The sequence below is a fragment of the Budorcas taxicolor genome, chromosome 5 (assembly GCF_023091745.1).
Source record: "Budorcas taxicolor isolate Tak-1 chromosome 5, Takin1.1, whole genome shotgun sequence".
Taxonomy (NCBI): Eukaryota; Metazoa; Chordata; class Mammalia; order Artiodactyla; family Bovidae; genus Budorcas; species Budorcas taxicolor.
Window position 1 is genome coordinate 69,524,327 of NC_068914.1, and position 25,508 is coordinate 69,549,834.

The window sequence follows — 25,508 nt, forward strand, 5'->3', positions numbered from 1 at the left end:
TTAAGACTTCGGATTTGTTTCTTTTACGTAACTCACTCAGCTCCTTAAAATATACTCACCTTTTTTTTGAGGGAAAACTGAGACTTTCTATAAAATCTACAGACTTGAAGAAAATTATACTCACCTTTAAATCAGAGTAAGGGTTGCGAACTGGTGGCTCCAGGGCCAAATCTAGCTGGCAGAAATGTGCAGTGTCATCTTCGCCCCTGCCTCCCTCCCTTCCTTCCTTCCCGGTATAAAATATCTGACTTTCTTTTAGCAAAGCACGGACTCCCCAACTTAGCTAGGGTTTCCTCCATTCTCTGTTGTCCCATACTGGGTATATACACATTTAAATGACCTTCCTGGCCCTGCAGGCATTGAAGGTTTAGATCCCAACATTTGGGACAGTGAGCAATTTGCAAAAGGGAGGGGTCGTTATAGCAGTTTTTATTTTAGAGCATTTACTGTGGACAGGCACTGGGCTATACATACATTCCATACATCCTACAGCTTTAAGAGACTGAGAAAGATAAGCCAGCCCAGAGCCACAGAGCTGGGGGCAGCTCTGGGGCCCATGCAGGCCTGGGTAGGCCAGAACACCCTCCTGTGCTTCATGGAAATGGGTGCGCTTCTAAAGCAGTCACACCTGGTCTCCTTATTCTTAAACATCTAAGGAAATACAGGGGCTTTAATTCAGCAGAAAAACCGAAGGGGAGCAGACTATGCTACCCCCAAACATTATACCGTGGCATACTGATTATTCTGAACTACAGTTACTTGAGAAACAGCCAGTTTAAGGACACTCTGACTCTTCTCTGTCCCCCTGAAGGCAGGAAACAAATCTCTCATCCCAAAGCTACCTTCCCTGTCCCAGGAAGGTAGAAGATATTTTTTATCACCAGAAATAGGGAATTTAGGACAGGGAAGGCTATATAAACAAATTTTGTTACATCTTCACTAATTTGCTACTCTAAGTCCAAAATCCTTTGTGAATTCTTTATAATTTACTGTTTTTTGTGTGTAAAAGGTATAAAAGCTGCCACTTTTGGTCTCATACTTTTATGGGATTCCTGTTCATACAGCATTAAATGTTTTTTTCCTGTTCATCTGCCTTAAGTCAACTTACATATTAGGCCAGCCAAAGAACCTATTGTAGAAGGGAAGAGGGGGACATTTTTCCACCCCTATGAAATTATGACTAGATGTGAAAACCAAAACCCAGAAAAGAGAATAAACAGATGAGCCCCAGAACAACATGATAAAAACTGTGCTAGCTTTTAAGAGGAGATTCTAAAAAGCCTGAGAATGAGAGTTTTTCTGAGGCTATTATTATTAAACTAATTGGTCACATGTGCATGTGTATCTATACGATATTTTATTTTGTTGAATATGCTTTTATCACACCATAGCCCATATGTAAAACTTGATTTCTCTAAGGACAGTGCAGACAGACCACCAGAGCTGATCATTAGTAGCTGTGTCTTCAGAAGCAGAACCAGACAGGGGAAGGAGCAGCAGAAAATTAACTGACTGCCTCATAAAAATTCCAGACTAGTCAGCCCTTAATGACAACAGGGGCCTCCCTCCCTCCCTTGTGTTCTCAACAGGGATCAAATGAAGGCCCACAAACTGCTGACATTATTACATCTTTAGGAAAGACCACCTTTTGTCAGTTCACATGTTTCTGAGGGCCAACTGCTGTGTCCCATGCTGAAATACTGAAGCACAGTGCCTGCCTGCCCTCCTGGAGCTTAGAATCGAGACAATGCAAGTTCTTTCCTTTTGAGTTTCACTTACTCAGAATTTCAAATATTTCTCGTAATCATCTTCCAACAGAAGATGTCTCTGAAACAGAGATGGATTATAGTTTCTGGAAGTATCTAGTTCCCAGGATGCAATAGACTGAATTATGTCCCTGCCAAATTCATATCTTAAACCCTTAACCCCCATGTGACTGTACTGGACACAGGGCCATTCAGGAAGATTAAGGTTAAGTGAGGTCATCAAGTGTAGAGTCCTGATCTAATAGGACTGGAGTCCTTATAAGAAGAGGAAGAGAAACTGGTGCTCTCTTTGTGTGCACACACTGGGGAAAGGCCACGTGGGCACACAGCAAGGAGGCAGAGCTCTGCAAGAACCCAACCTTGCTGGCGCCCACATCTCAGACTTCTAGCCTTCCAAATTATAAGAAAATAAATCCCTGCTTAAGTGACTCAGCCTGCAGTATTTTGCTATGGCAGCTCTAGCACACTATATATGTGGTGTGATATCATGGTGTGCAGAGTAACCAAGCATACAGAAGCATTAGTATGGAAACAGCATCACTCAGATGCTCCTCCTCAGTTCAGGGGCTTGGTGGGCATCTACTATTTTGCCTGCTCTGCTTCTCTGACTTGTGTGGGGAACTCCTCATCCCCAGTCCATAGAGCTCATGTGGAGTTGTCAACTCACTGTTTACTGCCCCATGCTGACCATAGGCTTGCTTACCATGGTACCCAATCACCCTGACGACGGTGATGGTAACTGGTACAGCAGCTGGCATGCCACACAGAAAGGACTTATCAGAACCTTTCTCTGCATTTGTATGCAGTGCTTACCTTGGACATTTGATATGCATTGAGCGAACTTGCTTTTTCTGCTAGGCTTGCAGAAAAGTCAAAGTGTTAGTCACTCAGCCGGGTCCAACTCTTTGAGACCCCATGGACTGTAGCCCACCAGGCTCCTCTGTCCACAGGATTTTCCATGCAAGAGAACTGCAGTGGGTTGCCGTTTCCTTGTTCAGGGGATCTTCCCAACCCAGGGATTGAACCTGGGTCTCCTGCATTGCAGGCAGATGCTTTAACCTCTGAGCCACCAGGGAAGCTTGTAGAGCTGGGTCTTAAAAGGCTGGCTGCATGTAGGAAGCCTGACTGTAATGGTAGGAAGGCTGACACACGGAGGACGAGAAAAGAGAAGACAGAGAGCGCACGTTATGCCTCAAACCTACTCCTGGCTCCCCACTCCCCAGACCAGTGTATTGCTTCTCTTTTAAGCTTAAGCTAGCTTGAGTTTGATTTTTGTCACTTGCATCTAAGAATCTCAACTTATCCAGTAGGTTCGTTAGTCCCTTTGAGTCCTTTGTTGGCCAGATTTGGCCAGAACCCAGGCTCAGAGTGGCTTTCATCCTCCGGTTGTGCTGATCCTTTTCTTTTCAGAGAAGGGCAAGTTTTATCATCAGATTTCCCACGACTAGACACATACTTTCCCTTCATTCCCCTCTAGGTTCTTCCAGCTAAACACCTCAGTTCTCCTGTCTTTAAAAGGGCGACAGCTACCTGTAAAAACACTGAATCACTATGCTGTACACTCAAAACTAATACAATATTATAAACCGACTATACTTCAATTTTGTAAAAATTGGGAAGAGTTGCTGTGAAGCAATTTCAGGACGTATCTAGCATATTACTGGGCAGTAGTTGGTGCTTGGGAATGTTAGCTCCAATCATAGAAAATTCTCTGTATGGCGCCTGAGGCCCTCTCTTAGGCATCCATATAACAATCTCTTATTTTTCCTCATGAAAACCAAAAGCAATGAACAGATCACAGTCAATATCTGTTGTTTTGACAGTAAGATCTTAGTCCTCTCCCAGAGGAAGGTTGTCTGTCTGTAACAAGGAAGGAGGACATAGGTACATAAATGCTCTGCTTAAAATTGTGCTTTGTGTAGAAATCATTCTTGCCTGCTTTTCCTCTTCAATTCAAGAATGAAAAGAAACCATTTCTTCAGCATCCAGAAGCATAACGTAACAAAACATGCTCAGTCCTGTCTGGATCTTTGGGACCCTATCGGCTGTGGCCCGCCAGGCTCCTCTGTCCGTGGGATTTTCCAGGCAAGAATACTGGAGTGGGTTGCCATTTCCTCCTCCAGGGGATCTTCCCGACCCAGGGATGGAACCCTCATCTCCTGCATGTTCTTCACTGGTACTCGGGTTCTTTACCACTGAGCCAGATGGAAAGCCCCAGCATCCAGGAAGGAGAACTGAAATGAAAGATTACCAGGGGCACTCACTTACTGCTCTGAGGAAATTAACAAAGAGGGCTGGCAAGCCTGCCCTCCCTGACATGGTCACTGGATGGGCTTGCATAGACTTGGTTGGGTCCTGGGGAAACTCCTCTGCTGTCTGCCGTCACCGCCAAATGGGAGGTACCAACCCCCACCCCAGGGGAGGATAGCTTGGAAAACAGAAGAAGCCCAGGTTAAGGCTGAAGAAGGAGCCGTAAGGCTGCTACCTGGGTGGTACATCTGGTATAATAGGGATAAAGGAAGTGCAAAACCCTTTTGACTGGTCTCTGCCTCCTGGGATCCTGAAATTTCCATTACTTGGGATAAAAAAGAATTGCAGTATAAACTGCCCCACAGAGGAGAAGCTTCTGGTCAACCATTAGGGCTTGCTAAACAACCAACCAGAGCAGGGTAGTGCTGACACAGGCTTAGCAAACCATTAAATCAGAACACTCAGCGGGTCAGCCTCAGTCAGGGCCACCAGCCTTCCCTGTCGTGGACCGAGCTCTGAGTCACACTGCTTGCACTCATCCAGTTTAGCCTTGCCCTGTGAGGTGGGTACCTATCCCCTTATATAGAGGAATAAACAGGCTTAGAGACACGATGTAACCGGTTGGTAAGCAGAACTTCCTAGTCTGTATAAACACAACACCCACATTCTTCCCCACTGCAAAAGCGTATCCACATATTTAAGACTCCTGTTTCTAAGGCATGCAAGGAGGGCAATTAGGCCAGCACACCCCTAATTAACTAGATGGGCTTCATTTTCCTAATAATCTTCATCTTTTTTTACTCTAAAACAGAAAGCCGTCCTATCAGCACCATTCAAAATGCTTGGAGAAGGAAATGGCAACCCACTCCAGTATTCTTGCCTGGAGAATCCCAGGGACAGAGGAGCTTGTTGGGCTGCCATCTATGGGGTCGCACAGAGTCGGACACAACTGACATGACTTAGCAGCAGCAGCAGCAGCAAAATACTTCCTTTCCCAAGAAGAGGCTGTTCTCCAGTATTTCCTCAATCAGCCTTGTGAGAGCCGGGCACATTGTTTCTCAGTAACTGTAAGCAGCATTCATCTACATCTCTTCATTCGCTGAATGCTGAATGGGTCAGGCCTCTCTGCGCCATGTCCTGGGTCCTCAGAGGGGCCTGCAGTCCTTTTATGGCTGGCCCAGCCAGAGACCAAAGCAGATGGTCCAGCTCTGGGGGTAGAGACCTCCTCTGGTTTCCCCACTTGAAGATCAGTTAATCACCTGCAGTAGTTCATGCTTCTTCCTTTTCCATACAAATAAGACCTAGGGCGCTTCTTGAGAAACCTCTGGCTTGCAATGTTTTGAAAACTTTTCAAACAACCATCACTTGCGCTTCCACTCAGCAGCTGAAGGGTCAGTGTGGCGGGGTGGAAAGTCAGGGTGGCATTGCTGTCCTGCGACAGCTGCATTTACTTCACTCATTTTGAATACTGGCAGGAGGGTGGGCATAAATGGTTAGGTGTCTACTTCTTGATTGGTTTAGGGCTCTCTCTCACCCTGCGTCCAGTCTCATTCATCAGTGACTGGAGACAGCTGTCTACAAGGAATTTTTTTTATGGTGTTTTAATGTTATTTTATTTTCCTAAAATGTCAGTTGGACAGCCAAGAAAATTTCCCCTTAGAGTCCTTGGAGGTTGTTCTGAGCTGAAATCACCACCCCCATGGTTGGCTGAGCACTAAATGAAAAACAGTGTTATAAGTCAAATTAATATTTTAGGGAAGAAAATGTGTGAACCCACACCGGCATTTCCGCCAGCATAATCTCAAGCTTTAGCCACAAAACTGCAGAGAACGACCGAGGGCCAGAGTCACCCCTGGCCATCAGTTAGGGAGCCGAAATCCAAGAGAGGGAGAGAATGAATAATGATGATGAGGTCTCCGTTCATCCACTGTGGCAGATTAGAAGGCCATCAGAAGGCAGGAGTGATGACATTTTTAAATGGATTCATTCTGTGAGAAGACAGCTGGGTGAAAAGCAGTGGGTCGGGGCTTATTAGAAACCACAGCTGAAGCCGTAAGGAAAATACATAAGACACTGTAGAAAAATAATGATGATGAGAGATAAAGCAGCTTGACAAAAGCAGTTTACAAAACTGAACGTACAATATTGTCCAATTTTTGAAAACTACAAGAGAGATACAGACAGGCAAGCAATAGGCGTGAGTTGAGCGCCAGGGTTTTTAAAACTGGCTTTGCAATAGAATGTTCTGGAATTTTTTTTTTTTCAAACACAGACCCATCATCCCTACCCCTGCTGCTGCAGCTGCTGCTACTAAGTCGCTTCAGTCGTGTCCGACTCTGTGCGACCCCATAGACAGCAGCCCAACAGGCTCCCCCATCCCTGAGATTCTCCAGGCAAGAATACTGGAGTGGGTTGCCATTTCCTTCTCCAGTGCATGAAAGTGAAAAGTGAAAGTGAAATCGCTCAGTCGTGTCCGACTCTTAGCGACCCCATGGACTGCAGCCCACCAGGCTCCTCCGTCCATGGGATTTTCCAGGCAAGAGTACAGGAGTGGGGTGCCATTGCCTTCTCCTCCCTACCCCTAGAGGTTCTGATTTATTAGCTCTGGTTTGGCATCTTTATTTTAAAAAGCTTCCCAGGTTGTTCTGATGTACTTCAGCACTGAGGACCACTATTACATACAGAGAAAAATTTAAAAACCAGAAATGGCTTTATGGGGTATTTCTGATTTAATTTTAATGTAGTTTTTCTGTGTTCCTACATGTTGTTCTGTGAACATGCATTACATCTATGATCAGAAAAGGTTATTAATAAAAATTATAACTGAGCTTACTAGGAAAAATCACCCCAGGCAACAAGAAATAATAATAATGACTAACATTTTGCTGAGAGCCAGCTATGCTCTCTGTCTTGTTTTTGTTTTGTTTTGTTTTTCGGCAATTGGGAACGTCGGATCTTTGTTCCCTGATCAGAGATTGAACTGAACCCATGCCCCCCTGCAGTGGAAGCACAGAGTCTTGACCACTGAACCGTGAGGGAGCTCCCAGACACTGGCTTTATTAATGTTGTCACTAGTCCTTACAACAGCTCTGTGACCGAGGCACTAGTATTTCAGCCATTCCATGATACGGAAGGTAGAGGTCCAAGAGGCTCCAGCTCAGACACCAAGAGAGTGACAGTCACAGCACAACTCGGGACCAATTACTAGGGAACTTGAGGCTTACCCTAAAGAAGTCCTGTGTGGTCCCTCCCCTCCGTCACACCATCACGGGCCCTCTGGATCCAGGGCCTCACCTGTGCCTGCTTCCCAGGGGCTCATGGGAAGCTTCCCCTCTGAATTCCCATCAATGTTCTAGTTCTTCCAAAAACTTCCCACAGTTCGCTACTCCCCTCCAAGGAGAACTCTGTCTCCATGCAAGCTAGAGAGAGGGGAAAAAGAAAGAAGAAAGTGAACACCACAGGATACTGACTGTCTATTAAGACCTATTATAAGAATGCTTTTTTTAAAGTATTAATTGATTTTTTTACTGGAGTGGAGAATGAAGAGGAGGTGCCCCAGGCAATTATACATGGGAACACAGATGTGAAATTCTACAGGGTTTTCCCCTGGGAAGATGATAGAATGCTTATCAGATTATTTCCCCATTTCACAGATGGTGGTGCCAAATTCTTAAGAAACGACACGAAAGAGAAAAATAAAAATGAGTTGATGCCCCAGCCAGAACCAAAACTCCTTTCTAGTGCACAAAAGGTTTGTGGATTTTAAACGATTTTTTAAAAAATCAACCGCTATTTACCTTCATTCTCTTTCATGGTTAGGTTTCCAGATAAAACACAGCATGTCCTGTAAGATGTTAATTTCAGATAAGTAATTTTTTTGGTAAAAGATGTCCCAAATATGGGACATATTTATACTAAAAAATTATTGGTTAATTTTATTGATAGGTCAGTTTTAACTGCGAGTCCTGTACTTTTATGTGCTAAATATGATAGACCTATTTCATGAGAAACATGATTTTCTTTCTTCCTTGGACAATGTTTTTCCTTCTCAGTGTCATCAGCTCAATGATTTGAAGAAGCATAAACCAGAAAATTGATCTCATCAATTGAGCTCATCCTTTTGTGTCAAACAACCCACTGAGCCAACTCCTCTGGTAGTCAATAAGTGTTACATCTTCCAAAGGACACACACATACACACCCCTTATACACATGCATTCACAGACACCCACACACCTTCAGACATGCCCAGGCATACACTTTCACATATATGTATACATATGCACACACAGAGTACAAACAGATTTTAATTTCTCCTAACACTCTAAAATGCAGATCCCTCATTCTCTTTTCAGATTTTCTCGGCTTTCCAAACACATTTTCTTATTTGTTCAAGGAGAAAAAGTCATGTCTCCAGTTTGCTTTATATGCCCAGCTACACTGACCGGGCTTCCCACAGGGTTGGCAATAAGATCTCATCTTTTGTATTCCAGAAATGTTGAATTTTCTTTTCTTGCCACTGCATTAAACCGCTATTTTAGTATAAAGGGGATGACAGTTGTCTTAGGGTCAGATGCTAAACACAAGTTAGTAACAAGGAAAAATACAAAACTGCAAATTGAAAACTTGAACCATGTAATAAAAATACTTGAAAATGAGAGAGAAGAAAAATTTTAAAGTATTTTCAAGAAGCATAGTAGTTAAATGAATAATTCCTATATCCAGCCTACTTGAGTAACTAGCTGGCCAAGTTACTTAACTTTATCTGTAAAGCAGAAATAACAACAGTTTCCATCTCATGGATTGCTGTGATATTTAAGTAAATATATAATTGAAGATGTACAAAATAGTGGCCAACGCGCATTTCTTACTATTACAATCACCTCTTATTTGCCACACACAGGGGTAGCCTCTCTACATACATAATGCCATTTGATTATCAAATGAATGTGAGCTATGTTGTCATGAGGAAACTGAAGCTCACAGAGGTTAAGAGACTTCCCTGAGGTCACACAGCTAGCATGCAATAAAGCCAAGATTTAAGTACCAGTCTCAGTAGACAAACACTGTTCTCTTGATTACCCAGTTTTAAGGTAACAAGCAGAAAGTAAACAGGTGGCAAGGTGGTAGCTTTGCAAGGAGAAGACCTCCGTGGTCATTGCTTCTACGGAGTGGGGTGGGGGTGGGGTATTCGGAAAGGTTTGGACTGGTGCATCAGGTAAAGAGTACAGGACCCTCTGTCTAGTTACAAACCGCACCCAAACATTTGCCAACCAGATGAGGACCCTACTTTTTTGTGACCTCTCCAAGTAAATCCCCAGGAGGTGGAGAGCCCCGACCCTGACTCGGCCTGACTCTCTATTTTAGGCAACATGAGGCAGGGCTGATCCACCCGCACTGGCTGTCTTCCAGCAGCAGCCCCAAGGACTGCATCCTTCACTCACATTTGTCTACTCAGCCTCTCCACCTGGGTATCTAAGACTCTCATCTCAGACTTAAGTCCAAAACTGGCTTTACCTCCGGGGGCCCCCGTTCAACAGATAACAACTCCCTTCTTCTGGCTGAGCAGACCTAAAGGCGTGGAGTTGTCCTTCATGTCTCTCTTTCTTGTGCCCTTGATATCTAATCCATTGACTCATCCCTCATGCAGTCCTGATGGTTCTGCCTTCAGAATACATCCAGAACCTGACCGCCTCCCTCCATCTCTGCACCCGCCCTCCCAGTCTGTGCATCGCGCCTTCATCGGGACTGCTTCCATCCTTGTCATCAGCCATCATGCCATCTTCACACAGTGGCCGGAGTACCCTTGTTACATTTGCCTCAGATCGCCAGGCTCCTCTGCTCCAACTCCTCCAAAGTCTCCCACCTCAGAGGGCCCGAGAAGCCCGTCATTATCCACAACTCTGCCTCAGCTCTCTCGGACCTCCCCTCGCACCACGATCCGCAACCCCGTCTGTTCCAGCCCCTACGCCTCCACACCGGCCGCTGCACAGGCTGAGCCAGCTCCCGCATAAGGCCCTTCGCTCTCTGTCTGCCAGACGTACCCCCACATTGCCTACAAGACCCACTCCCCAGCATCCTTCAAATCATGGTGCTCCTCCATCGCACCCTACCAGAGACGACCACCCTGTCCACCTACATAAAACAGCGACGCACCACCCTCCCCCGGGCACTCCCTCCCCCTTAATCTGCCTTATTTTTCTCACAGCACTTATCACTTCCTGATGCGCTCTATTCACCTATTTGCTTATTGTCTCCATCCTTTAGAAGGGAAGATCCAGGTGGACAGAGATTTTATCTGTGTTATTGACTGCTATTTATGTATCCTCAGGGCCTAGAAGCCTATGTACACGCAGTAGGTACACAATAAATATTTGACAAATGAGTGAATGGAAAGAGCCCCGTGTCATCTGAACAGGACACCTCTGCTGATTGCTTCAGCTTTCCTGCTCTAAAGTCAGCCTTTAGAAAGACTCTTGAGACCTCCCTGGTGGTCCAGTGGTTAAGACTCCACACTTCCATTGCAGGGGATGTGGGTTGGGGAACTAAGATCCTGTAGGCTGTGGGGTGTGGCCATAAAATGGAAAAAAGAAAAAGAGCCTCTCCACTCTGCATTCTTTTCCATCTTAGGAGTCAAAACTCCAGGGTGATCCTGAACAAATCTTTTCTGGCTGGCCTGCCGCTGTGTTGTGTAGTTCTGCTCGGTTGGCTTGAACAGAACAGGCTCACGGACAAAGCCATGTGCAAGGCTCCCTGTGTGTCTCTGGCTTCCCATGTGTTCTCGATGGAAACGCGTCTGGGGCCACTGTTCTAAAGGCTCCAAACCAACCGGCGCATGACGAAAACCTCATCACTCCAGTAGAGAAGAAAACAAATCCATCCACCTCAATGCCCACTTCCATGGAAACTTGGCATTAGTTCAAAAGGCCAGTGCTGGCAACACTTTTGACTTTTATTATCCTCTTTTGTCATTCCAGGGATTGTGTTTACAGGCACATGCTGAGAGGAGGCGGCCTTTCAAATTGAATGCAGCAAGCAGGAAACCTTCCAAAGCCCAAATTAATTATCTTCAGCAGCATCTAAATAATGATTATTTTGTGAGGAGTCTGGCAGCCAGAGACTTTGGCACATCCATTAGGGACCTTGAAACCACGCCAAGGACTTAGCCTTTCACTGCAGAAATCCCTTTACCCCCCAAATAAGCAAGGCTGTTAGAGAAAGGCTTTGCTGATCCAGGTGGGAAGCCTCAGCCAATCCTCTGGCTTCTGCTGCATTTCCTAACAGCTGAAGTGTTGCCTGCAGGAGCCTCACGCAGACCCTGAACACTGTGAAGGCGGAATGCTAGAGTATGCAGTTGCCAAATGTCCAAGGATCTGTTCCTAAGAGGATTCAGGTATATGCAGTCACCACTGTGTTGGTTAATCATTTCTCCAAGATTACATTGGCCAAACTATCAATAAGTCCAGTGAAAAGTGAAAGTGAAGTCGCTCAGTCGTGTCCGACTCTTTGTGACCCCATGGACTGTAGCCTATCAGGCTCCTCTGTCCATGGGATTTTCCAGGCAAGAGTGCTGGAGTGGACTGCCATTTCCTTCTCCAGGGGATCTTCCCAATCCAGGAATCGAACCCGGGTCTCCCGCATTGCAGGCAGACGCTTTACCGTCTGAGCCACCAGGGAAGCCCAAGTTCCTGTTAATGGGTCCCAGGTTCATGTACACACATGCTATTCACATGAAGAGGATAACGCCCGGTGGAAGTACTTGGACTCGGTGGTTTTCCTGGCACTTGCATCAGCCATATTCCCTCTAAGATTTCTGAACATTCAACCAGCACAAATTTCTAGATCGTTTTTAAAGTATATTTATGGACACTGGAGGCTCAGATGGTAAAGAGTTTGCCTGCAATGTAGGAGACCCAGGTTTGATCCATGGGTCAGGAAGATCCCTTGGAGAAGGGAATGCAACCCATTCCAGTATTCTTGCCTGGAGAATTCCATGGACAGAGGAGCCTGGCAGTCTACAGTCCACAGGTCACAAAGAGTCAGACATGACTGAGCAACCATCACTTTCACTTTCACACCATACTTTAATTTGTCATCCATTTTAAGATGCACCATTATTTTATGTTGGAGAAGGAAATGGCAACTCACTTCAGTATTCTTGCCTGAAGAATCCCACGGACAGAGGAAGCATGATAAGCTACAGTCCACGGGGTCACAAAGAGTTGGACACGACTGAGTAACTAACTCATACATACATACATTATTTTATGTAAAGCTAAGAAAGACAACAATGCTGTCAATTAAATTAGAACAAGCCATTGATTGTAGATTGAGTCCTGATCAGAAATAAGTTGTCAAAATTGTGCATCTTATCAATACAATCATGTGTGTGTATGTGTGTGTAGGGAGAAAGAGAAAGATGTAGTGAAGAATTTCATATTTTCACCAGTTCTAAAATTAAAGTAAAATTACTATATTGCTTTAAAAATCCATTTGGGGATTTTAATAGAATTTTTTATATTATCAACTGTACGGATTTATTTCTATCTTAAACTCTACTGAGCAGGCACCAAGTTCTCTAACATGAAAATGAATTACGTAATTGCTCTTTCTGCTTGCTCTTCTGGCAAAGGGCCAAACCAGGTTCAGTGTTGCTGCCTCAGCAGAGCACGTATGATTAAGTAATGCAGTAGATGGCCATGGTTCTAAGATCTTGAATTCACTCACTCGCTCTTTCATGACTGCCTTCCAACCTCCGGTCAGTGGTAATTTTCTGAGTTTATCACTCGTTTCTCATTTACAGAATGAGAAGCTAGAACTAAATTGATTTCTAAGCACCTTTTCTGCTTTAACATTCAGCTTTATACTAACTCCAGTTTGACTTTTAAAATATAGGAATCATCTGGAAAACACTGAATGAGCATATGTTCAAGGCACTCTAGTTATTGCTTTTCATATAGTGTTTCATTTAACCCTTGAGGCAGCTCTGTGAGGTATAACAGATGTTACTATGACTATTTTACAGATGCAGAAGCTGCAAATAATTCCCGAGCAGGGTCTTTTGTTTTCCGTTACAGATTGGGTGACATATAATTCACATCCCATACAACTCACGGAGAAGGCAACGGCACCCCACTCCAGTACTCTTGCCTGGAAAATCCCATGGACAGAGGAGCCTGGAAGGCTGCAGTCCATGGGGTCGTGAAGAGTCGGACATGACTGAGCCACTTCCCTTTTACTCTTCACTTTCATGCATTGGAGAAGGAAATGGCAACCCACTCCAGTATTCTTGCCTGGAGAAACCCAGGGACGGGGGAGCCTGGTGGGCTGCCGCCTATGGGGTCGCACAGAGTCGGACACGACTGAAGTGACTTAGCAGCAGCAGCAGCAGCATACAACTCACCTTTTAAAGTGTAAAATTCAATGATTTTTAGTATATTCGGGGCTTCCCTGGTGGCTCAGAGGATAAAGTGTCTGCCTGCAATGCAAGAGACCCGGGTTCGATCCCTGGGTTGGGACGATCCCCTGGAGAAGGAAATGGCAACCCACTCCAGTATTCTTGCCTGGAGAATCCCATGGACAGAGGAGCCTGGCGGGCTTCAGTCCGTGGGGTTGCAAAGTCGGACACGACTGAGCGACTTCACTTTCTTTCTGTCTTTAGTATATTCAGAGTTGTGCAAACAGCTGTTGTTATTGCTTAGTTGCTCAGTTGTGTCCAACTCTTTTGCAACCCCATGGACTGTAGCCTGCCAGGCTTCTCTGTCCATGGGATTCTCCAGGCAAGAATACTGGAGTGGATTGTCACTTCCTTCTCCAAGGGGTCTTCCTGACCCAGGGACTGAGCCTGTGTCTCCGGCATTGGCAGGCAGATTCTTTACCACTGAGCCACTAGTGAAGCCCATGCAAGCCATGTACCAAACTCAATAAAAGCCATGTATCATAATCAACATTAGAACCTTTAGATCACCTTAAAAAGAACCTCCACCCCTTTTAGCAGGCATTCCCCTCATTGCCTACTCTCTCAGCCCCTGGCTACCATTAGTCCACTTTGTGTCTCTAGAGTTACCTAGTCAGGATATGTCCTACAGATGAGATCATACAATACAGTTGCCCCCTTTGTATCCATGAGGAATTGGTCCCAACAAGCCCTACAGATGCCAACCCTGCTGCTGCTGCTGCTAAGTCACCTCAGTCGTGTCCGACTCTGTGTGACCCCACAGACGGCAGCCCACCAGGCTCCCCCGTCTCTGGGATTCTCCAGGCAAGAACACTTGGAGTGGGTTGCCATTTCCTTCTCCAATGCATGAAAGTGAAAAGTGAAAGTGAAGTTGCTTAGTCGTATCCAACTCTTAGCGACCCCATGGACTCCGGCCCACCAGGCTCCTACGTCCATGGGATTTTCCAGGCAAGAATACAACCCTCAGTTCAGTTCAGTTCAGTTCAGTAGCTCAGTCGTGTCCAACTCTTTGCGACCCCATGAATCTCAGCATGCCAGGCCTCCCTGTCCATCACCAACTCCGAGAGTTCACTCAGACTCACATCCATCGAGTCAGTGATGCCATCCAGCCATCTCATCTCTGTCGTCCCCTTCTCCTCCTGCCCCCAATCCCTCCCAGCATCAGAGTCTTTTCCAAACAGTCAACTCTTCGCATGAGGTGGCCAAAGTACTAGAGTTTCAGCTTCAGCATCATTCCCTCCAAAGAAATTCCAGGGCTGATCTCCTTCAGAATGGACTGGTTGGATCTCCTCGCAGTCCAAGGGACTCTCAAGAGTCTTCTCCAACACCACAGTTCAAAAGCATCAATTCTTCAGTGCTCAGCCTTCTTCACAGTCCAACTCTCACATCCATACATGACCACTGGAAAAACCATAGGCTTGACTAGATGGACCTTTGTTGGCAAAGTAATGTCTCTGCTTTTCAATATGCTATCTAGGTTGGTCATAACTTTTCTTCCAAGAAGTAAGCATTTTCATGGCTGCAGTCACCATCTGCAGTGACTTTGGAGCCCAGAAAAATAGCCAGCCACTGTTTCTACTGTTTCCCCATCTATTTCCCATGAAGTGATGGGACCGGATGCCATGATCTTTGTTTTCTGAATGTTGAGCTTTAAGTCAACTTTTTCACTCTCCACTTTCACTTTCATCAAGAGGCTTTTTAGTTCCTCTTCACTTTCTGCCATAAGGGTGGTGTCATCTGCATATTTGAGGTTATTGATATTTCTCCTGGCAACCTTGATTCCAGCTTGTGCTTCTTCCAGCCCAGCGTTTCTCATGATATACTCTGCATAGAAGTTAAATAAGCAGGGTGACAATATACAGCCTTGACGTACTCCTTTTCCTATTTGGAACCAGTCTGTTGTTCCATGTCCAGTTCTAAGTGTTGCTTCCTGACCTGCATACAGGTTTCTCAAGAGACAGGTCAGGTGGTCTGGTATTCCCATACCCCCTCTCTCTCTCTCTAAAGTCGCTCAGTCGTGCCCGACTCTTGGTGACCCCATGGACAGTAGCCTGCACCAAGCTCCTCCGTCCATGAGATTTTCCAGGCAAGAGTACTGGAGTGGGTTGCCATTTCCTTCTCCAGGGAATCTTCCCAACCCAGGGATCAAACCCAGGTCTCTCACATTGTAGACAGACGCTTTACCGTCTGAGCCACCAGGCTTTGTATTGCAAATCCCATAGAGAAAATGGTGAAGTACAGTGTATACAGTTGGCCCTCCATGTGCATAGTTTCATATTTGCAGATTCAACTAGTCATGGGTATGGATGGCACATTGTATGTAGTCTTTCCTAGTAAGGTCTTGAACCCAAGTCTTTCAGACTGCAGGATTATATACCATACTGCCTTGGTGCTGGGCATTTTGAAGGACATAGATAAAGTAGGATGCTAATCTCTGCTCAAGTTTGAGTGAGAAAAGTGTTAGGCACTCAGCGGTGCCCAGCTCTTTGCAACTCCATGTATTGAAGCCCATCAGCTCCTCTGTCCATAGAATTCTCCAGGCAAGAATACTGGATTGGGTAGCCATTCCCTTCTCCAGGGGATCTTCCTGACCTAGGGATCGACACGCATTCAAAACAAGAGCAGACATCCCTATCAAATTACTGATGGGATTTTTTGCAGATCTAGAATTTTAAAAAATCTTAAAATTTGTATGGAAATACAGAAGATGCCAAACAGCTAAAGCAATTTTGAGAAAGAAAATGAAGATGGAGGAATCGGGCTTGCTGGCTTCAGACTACACTGTTAAGCTATAGTAATCAAAACAGCACAAAGTCAGACTTATAGATCAATGGAACAAAATAAAAGCCCAGAAATAAACCCACGTACCCATGGTCAGTTAGTTTATGACAAAGGAAACAAGAATATACAGTGGAGAAGACAGTCTCTTCAGTAAGTGGTGCTAGGAAAACTAGACAGCCACATGCAAAAGAATGGATGAAATTAGAACATTCTCTAATAGCATACACAAAAATAAAATGGATTAAAGACCTAAATGTTAGACCAGATACTATAAAACTCTTAGAGGAAAATATAGGCAGAATACTCTTTAACATAAATCGCAGCAAGATCTTTTTGGATCCACCTCCTAGAGTAATGAAAATAAAAAAACAAAAATAAACAAACGGGGCCTAATTAAATTTAAAAGCTTTTGCACAGCAAAGGAAACCATAAACAAAATAAAAACAGAACCCACAAAATAGGAGAAAATATTTGCAAATGATGAAACCAACAAGGAATTAATCTCCAAAAGATAAAGACAGCTCATGCAGCTCAATATTAAAAATAACAAATAACCCAAAACCAGGAAGATTTAGATAGACATTTCTCTAAAAAAAGTGAAAGTCATTCAGTCATGTCTGACTCTTTGCGACCCCATTGACTATACAGTCCATGGAATTCTCCAGGCCAGAATACTGGAGTAGGTAGCCTTTTCATCCTCCAGGGGATCTTCCCAACCCAGGGATCCAACCCAGGTCTCCCGCATTGCAGGCGAATTCTTTACCAGGTGAGCCACAAGGGCCAAAAAGCACATGAAAAATGCTCCATATAGCTAGTTATTAGACATATGCAAATCAAAATACAATGGGAAAAAAAAACACAATGAGATATTACCTCACACTGGTAAGAATGGCAATTGTCAAAATGTCTACAAGCAATAAATGCTAGAGAAGGTATGGAGAAAGGAGAAGCCTCCTACACTGTTGGTGGGAATGTAAATTGGTACAGCCACTATGGAGAACAATAAGGAGGTTCCTTAAAAAACTAAAAATAGAGCTACTGTATGACCCAGCGATCCCACTCTGGGGCATGTATCTGGAGAAAACCATAATTTGAAAAGATATATGCACCCCAGTGTTCATAGTAGTGTTTACAATAGCCAAGACATGGAAGCAACATAAATGTCCATCAACAGATGAATAGATAAAGGCAATGTATTACATGTATACAATGGAATATTATTCGGTCATAAAAAGACTGAAATAACGTCATTTACAGCAACATGGGGGCTTCCTATGTGGCGCTAGTGGTAAAGAACCCACTCGCCAATGCAGGAGACGTAAGAGATGCGGGTTCGAGCTCTGGGTCAGGAAGAGCTCCTGGAGGAGGGCACAGCAACCCACTCCAGCATACTTGCCTGGAGAATCCCATGGACAGAGGAGCTAGCAGGTTACAGTTCATAAGGTTGCAAAGAGTCAGACACCACTGAAGTGACAGCACGCACGCACGCAGCAACAGGATGGACCCAGGGATTGTCACACTAAGTGAGTCAGTCAGACAGAGAAAGACAATACGATACCACGTATCCGTGGAATCCAAGAAGATAATGCAAATGAGCTTATTTACAAAACATCAACAGACTCACGGACTTAGAAAACAAACTTACGGTTACCAAAGAGGAAAGGCAAGGGGAAGGATAAATTCGGAGGCTGGGATTAATATACACACACCCACACACACCCACACACATGTATATAAAATAGGTTATCAGCAAGGACCTACTGTATAGCACAGGGAGCTCTATTCAATGCTCTGTAGTACCCTATATGGGAAAAGAATCTGAAAGAGAATAGATGCACGCATACATATGACCGAATGGCATTGCTGTGCACCTGAAACTAACACGGTGATGTAAACGCGCTGTACGCCAATAGGAAATTAACCATCTCAAAATAACTAAGAAAATAAACAAAACAATGACACAAGATAAGATCACAGGGGAGACAAAAATGTGGTCAGACAGGCCTCCCCGACTCCCCAGTTCTCCTGCTCTTCTCAGCCTGCGTATGCAGGTTTCGGAGGTCCTCAGAGGCACTTGGGTTCTGAGCAGGAACCCACGCCCACTCACTCTGAGGTTCACTCAGAGGTTCACTCAGAGCTATAATACTGTAAAGAGAAAAAAGCAGATAACTTTCCTGGCCCTTTATGGCCGAAGCGGGGACAGACTGTGGTCTTGTTTCTGTACTGAGTCTTGAGCTGACAAAGCATTCCTCAAACACCTCCAAGCCACAGCTTGGACTCTCCCTTCCTGTACCCTGGCTGGAAGTTTCAGTCTTTGTACTCAAACTGCTGCCAATCTTCTCACCATATAGGCCAGCCCCCTTCCCTAATGTGTGGAAGGACACAGGCTGGCACCTTGAAGAGGTGACTATGCTGGATATTCTCTATTTGTCCCACACCATCTCTGCCCTCCTCTCTCTGCTCTGGACTCTGAAGGCTGGTCTCTGGGCTCACCAGGCTCCCTTGCTCTCAGGTTAGATCCAGGCAGCTGCTTGCGAAAGACAGGAGGACAAGAAGATGGAGAGCCTGGATCCAAGAGAGAGGGGTCAGAGATAGGTCCAGGGCTAATAGCAGCTGCCTTCTCTTGCTAGCTTCCAGATATCTCGCAATCCTTTGATGGTTCCCTTCAGTCCAGTTCTGTTCAATTCAGTCGCTCAGTTGTGTCTGACTCTTTTCGACCCCATGGACTGCAGCACACCAGGCCTTCCAATCTATCACCGACTCCCCTAGCCTGCTCAAACTCATGTCCATCGAGTCAGTGATGCCATCCAACCATCTCATCCTCTGTCAGCCCCTTCTCCTCCTCCCTTCAATCTTTCCTTAATCTTTCCCAAATCTTTGAAAATCATCTCTCCATTAATTTTTCAGTTAAATTCTTCTGATTGTGTCATCTGTTTCTGCTAGGACAGCTAGCAGCCTTCAGAGATAGCTACTGACAGCTACGTGCATGCATGTTCACTTGCTCAGTCATGTCTGACCCTGTGACCCTATGGACTGTAGCCCTCCAGGCTCCTCTTTCCATGGAATTCTCCAGGCCAGGATACTGGAGTGGGTTGTCATTTCCTCCTCCAGGGGATCTTCCTGACCCAGGGATCGAACCCGCCTCTTTTGAGTTTTCTGCATTGGCAGGTGGATTCTTTACCACTGAGCCACCTAGGAAGCCCCACTGACAGCTACAGCAGCCTTCAAATAATCACTCCAGAAGGGGTAGGCAGAACTAGCTGTCTATTTATCAGCAGAACTAGCTGCCTATTTATCAACTTTCCTTCTGCCTTAATGGGCTTCCCTCATAGCTCAGTTGGTAAAGAATCAGCCTGCAGTGCAGGAGACCCCAGTTGGATTCCTGGGTTGGGAAGAACCTCTGGAGAAGGGATAGTCTACCCCCTCCAGTATTCCTGGGCTTCCCTTGTGGCTCAGTTGGTAAAGAATCTGCCTTCAATGAGGGAGACCTGGGTTGGATCCCTGGGTTGGGAAGATCCCATGGAGAAGGGAAAGGCTACCTACTCCAGTATTCTGGCCTGGAGAATTCCATGGACTATATAGTCCATGGGGTCACAAAGAGTTGGACAAGACTGAGCTTCACTTCACTTCTGCCTTAATAATAATAATAAACCCACTTTATTTGTAGCTGGACATGTAGCTACTCCTAATTTTCTCAGCCTCCTTTGCAATTAGCTATTATGGCCTTATGGCTCAGTTCTGCCTGTTAAGACTTAAGCAGAAGTCAAATGTAGCAATTTCTGGGAAAGCTTAAAAGAAAGCTAGATAGTGTCATTTGGCCTTTTCTTCTGTGTTCTTTCCTCTACTGCTTGAAACATGGTAATGATGGCTAGAGTTCCAGTAGCTGTCTTAGACCATAAGAATGAAGGCTATACCTAAGTGATGGTGGGATGGGACACCTGAAGGAGCCTGGGTCTTTGCATGTGTAGAGTTCCTATACCAGCCTGGACTGCCTACTTCTGATCTCTTGTACAACCCATGCTTGCTTACACCGCTGTTATTTTTGGCTGTCTGTATGATGCAGCTGAGTTCAGACTAAAATTGGGGAGTGAGATTGGAAAAGAAGTGTGGTTTAGGAGAAAGAACTTTAGGCCAAAAGGCAGAAGATGCTAGTTCAACCTGTAGTTCTTCTACTAAGAGCTCTAGAACATTGAGAAAATCACCTGGTCTTCCTGAGACTCAATTCCCTATCCATGAAGTTGGAAAAATAGTATCCACTTCACATGATCATTGAGAAGATTACATAAGAGAACATATGATTCAGTGGAAGCAAACAGCAAGCGCATGGTTTTAAGTGTATAGCTCTAGAGCTAGACTGGGAGTTGTAATCCTGCCCCCTCTCCTTACTAGCTGTGTGCCTTTGGGAAAAGCTGTGTGCCTTTGGGAACTGACTTGGCCTCAGTTCTCTCATCTTTAAAAGTGCTTTATAATAATACATGCCTCACAGGGCTTCCCTGGTGGCCCAGATGGGAAAGACTCTGCCTGCAATGTGGGAGAACTGGGTTCAATCCCTGGGTCAGGAAGATCCACTAGAGAAGGGAATGGCAACCCCCTCCAGTCTTCATGCCTAGAGAATTCCATGGACAGAGGTGCCTGGCAGGCTACAGTCCACAGCGTCACAAAGAATTAGACATGAATGAGCAGCGAACACTTTCATTTTCACAGGACTTTGAGGATAAAATTCGGGAATTTGTGTGATTACCTTATTTATTACCTAGCACATAGTAAACATTCATTAAATGAGTAAACTACTGCTATTGTTATTTCCTGGTCATCATCCTCTAATCATTTTTATATATTCTTATAATGATTGTTTTCATTTTAAGTCTTGGATTGCATATTCCTATGACAAAGGAATGTCTGTATACTGTTACAGTCTTTACTGCTCCAAGCTCAATGCCAGACCCAGAAGTACTTGATTAAACAGCTCACAAATCATCTTGCATGATTCAGTTGAGGAGGTCTAGTTTTGCAGTGAGGTTGAGACTCCTGTTCTCAGAAAAATAGCTAGATTTACCAAAGAGGAATGAGATGGGGAGGGGCTGGGAGAAGAGGCTGAGAAGCTGTTGAGATTTCAGAATTAGTAGGGCATTATGTAAATCAAGAGTCCTTGTTGCAGACAACAGAATTCACTCTGGCTGGCTTCAGTAGAAATGAGAACACAAAAGAAGCTAAAAAGCTCACAAAATCTTTGGGAAGAACCAGGCTTGAATGCAATGCAGCCAGAAAAAGATGCCCCGCCACAACATGGAGCTGTTTTCACGCAAGCCTACAAAGAACCAAGTGCTTCTACCTTGGAGGTTTACAGAGAATCTGCTCTCCTTCCCTCCCTCCCTCTCTCTTTCTGGACTTAGCTGCCATCATGTATCTAGGCCTCATAAGTTGGGCAGAAACTATCACACGTCTCAGTCTATCTGCAAGGGAGTCTAAGAATGTAGATTTTAGCTTTCTTGACAGAAAGGGGTTGGAATATGAGTTTACTGAGTCAACTTATAGTATCTGCCACATAAATTTCAGGACTTTCTGCTTGCCTATGGCTTCATCCGTGTGATGTGTCAGAAAGATCATGAGGTATAGTGAAAAGATCACAGGCCATGATAACAGATGAATGTGCCTCTCTCTTTCCTTTGGACAGACCAAATCTGTTCCTATCTTAGAGTCATTGCATATGTTCATCTTTTACCTGGAACTCTCTGCCCCTGTGACTTCTCATGGTTCATCCATACTTGTCCTCAAGTGCCAGCATGAATGTTACCTCCTCAGACAGGCCTTCCCTGACCACCCATCTACATGATTCCATCTCACCCAGCCTCCCATCATGTCATCCTTTTATTTTCTTTTTAGAATTTACCTGCTATTTTCTTGTTCTTTGTTGCGGTTGCTTTTGCAGTCTGTACTCCTCTTACCTCTAAATAGAATGGAAATTCCATAAGAGCAGAGACTTAGTCTATCTTATTCACAGCTGTACCCCTGGAGTCCTGAAGAGTGGCTGACACGTGACAATATGTATTTTATTATTTATACATAGACTTCCCTGGTGGCTCAGAGGGTAAAGAATCTGCCTGCAGAGTGGGAGACCTGGGTCCAATCCCTGGGTTCAGAAGATCCCCTGGAGAAGGGAATGGCTACCCACTCCAGTATTCTGGCCTGGAGAATCCCATGGCCGGAGGAGACTGGTGGGCTGCAGTCCATGGGGACACGACTGAGCCGCTTTCACCATGTATACTTGTATGCATTCATACGTAAGTCTGGCTCTAGAGCCTGAGTATGCTAAGTACAGCAGGTTAATTTCTGGGTACATGTGTGCATGGACGTCTTTGAGTCATCTCGTTGGCCCTCTCTGTTATATTTAACACTGCTAATTATCTCTTTCTCTGTCTCCTCACGGGCTTCTCATCCTCAATCCCCTTGTCCCCTCTCTTTACCTGCTCGTGTTCTATAGACTTCCATCCCGTGTGAACTGCTCTTTTTACCACATGCTCTCCTTGGGTTTTATTCAGCACCTTGATTGAATGCCCATATTTTGTGCTGACAAGTCCCAGATCTACCATCAATTTCTAGTGCTGATTCTCCAAGGGGGAAGGAACTAAACGCTCTTGGCTTCCTGGATGTCACCATTGGAGCATCCTTTATGCATCTCAAACTCAACAAACACAAAGCTGACTTCATCTTTTATGTGTAATCAGGTTAGTCTCAGCCAGTCTGTGGAGAGGGTGCCATTTCATCTTCCCCCCAAATAAAATCTGCTCCTTCTCCACATCCCCCATCTCAGTCAACGTCACCACTGTTTAGCCAGTCTTCAGGACCAACAGCCTGGAATTCACTTTAGATTCCCCCCCGCCCTTCTCATAGCCCATCTATGACCAACTCCTGTGGATTCTACTTAAATAGTTCTCTAGTCCTTCCTTTCTTTTTATTCCTGCTCCCGACAGGATTTCTGCATTTCCTTCCAAGAACATATATTGCAACAGTGTCCTAACTACTCCACCTGTCTCTGGTCTTGCTCCTCAAATCTGTTTCTGAATACCACTGGTGTGATCAAACTACAGTAAAATTTTGTTTGCTCTAAGCTACACTCTGCAGTGGCTCTGCCATTCATTGCCATCGTGATAAAGTTCCCACCTGTTAAAAATCAACCTCGACATGGCCCTCGCCCACATCCCAAATCTACATCAAGCCCCTTCCCTCCTCCCAACCTTCACCATCATCTACGCTGCAGAAATGACCAGCTGGGGACTTCCCTGGTGGCTCAATGGTTAAGAATCCACCTCCAGTGCAGGGAACATTGGTTTGACCCCTAGTCTGGGAAGCTTCCACACGCCATGGGGCAACCAAGCCTGTGCCACAAACATGAGCCCACATGCTGGGACTGCTGAAGGCGCTGGACCCAGAGCCTGTAGTCCACAGCAAGAGAGGCTGCTGCAACGAGAGGCCCTTGCAGTGAGAAGCCTGTGCACCACAGCAAAGAGCAGCCCCAGCTCACCCCAACTAGAGAAAGCTGGCACCCAGCAACAAAGACCCAGCGCGTGCAAAAATGAAAATAAATACATCAGTTCAAAACAAATGGCCAGCTGGCCAGTTCACTGCTTTTCCCCACCAAAGCCCACATATAGAGGTCTGTTTTGCTCCTTGCGGAGTAGGGATCAGGGGAAGTCAGTCAACTGGAGAGGAAAGGAAGCATTATGGTAGCTTTTAGGTCCCCTAGTTTCTTCTTGAAGCCCAGCTGCAGTCCTGCCATTTCACTTCTCCAGACCCTCCAAGAGCTTTATAATTCAGTTCCTTTATTCACTTCTGGCTCAAGTTGTGTCTGCTATTTGAAACCCAAAGAGTTTCAACAAATGCACTGATGAAAGTGAAAGAAAAGGCAGCTATTTACATAAGATGATTTGCATGAGAGGAAAGAAAGAGGACTGGGGAGGCTGGCCCAGCTAGCCCGGGGGATGCGTGTCTGAGCAGTGAGTGCAGCGGGAGAAGCTGCGAACAGATGATGAAGACTCTATTTCACAGAGCCTGTGCTCGCTTCGGCAGCACATATACTATTTCACAGAGCCTGCCTCCTGCAGAAGCACAGCTTCTGGGTCCAAGTGACAAGCACTGCCCAGGGCAGAGCCTTCTCCACCAGGGACGCAGCTGGGGCACGTTTAGGGCTCCCGGGAACATGGAACTGCTCTGGCATCTCCAATCACAGAAGAGACGGCATGCCTGGCACAGTCCTCAGCGTTATCACCTTGGACACTAGCAGCATGGGCACGGAAACACACCCTCCCCAAATGGCTCAGTGGGCAACAGATACCTTTGAGGGGAGGTGATCAGGGCACAGGAAGAAGATGTCATGAATGTCCCTCGGTAACGGTAGTGGACAGACTGGCTTGCAATACAACCACTGGGGAATCACAAAAATAACTGAACGAGACTTGAATGGGGACACTCAGGGCTCTGAAACTTGAAGATGTGAGATGAATTCAGCAAAATGTGGGTTATCACCATTAGTGTCCCCCACTGCGACCCCCAGGCCAGGGAAATCTGAGGAAATTGAAGGTCATGGTATTAGGTCTACTTAAAAATGGTTTTAAGTGAAGGAATAAAATAACCCTAGGAAAACTAAGTTGGAATTATCTATGGGATTTTCCTTCAAAGCCTTGTCTAGAAGGCACAAGATGTTTATGAAATGTCATCCACTAAAAGAAATAATTTATAATTTAGTATGCTGAGATTTTCCTACTAACTCAACAGAGTAGAGGAGGACCACAGAAAGCTTATATTCCAGGGTTACAAGTCTGAATGTCCCCTTTATAAAATCAGGATCTCTGGGTGGTTAGCCACAGAGATCTTGTCAATTATTCTCGATCTCATCTGGGAAAGAGGTAGACAGACATTTTTATAACCTTACTTTTAGTTCTGCATTTCACACGGAGTGCTTGACCCAATTGTGAAATGACACGTTTTCCACAGCCTGGTTGGGATAAACCTGACTGAACATAAAGCAAATCAATTCACCCATGAAATGGATGGATGTCAACCTAGCCTTAAGAGAAACTTTCTCTCTAAAGAAACATTGAACTAAATTGATACTTAATACATCTTTCCGATCTTTGGTTCTCTTTCATTCTTATAAGTGATAATACTGAGTTTCACATTGAAGTTGATGAGTTATAAAAACCTTCATTTATAACATCCTAACTATGTTTACAGACATTTTTATAACACTCAGGAGAC

General features: G+C 45.1%; 1 non-coding gene across 1 annotated transcript; it reads right to left on the reverse strand.

Annotated features, from left to right (window-relative positions):
- Positions 1 to 2,770: 2,770 nt before the first annotated feature.
- On the reverse strand, positions 2,771 to 2,842 carry TRNAC-GCA (transfer RNA cysteine (anticodon GCA)). The gene has a single exon. It is a non-coding gene; the product is annotated as a tRNA-Cys (tRNA).
- Between the last annotated feature and the right edge of the window lie 22,666 nt (positions 2,843 to 25,508).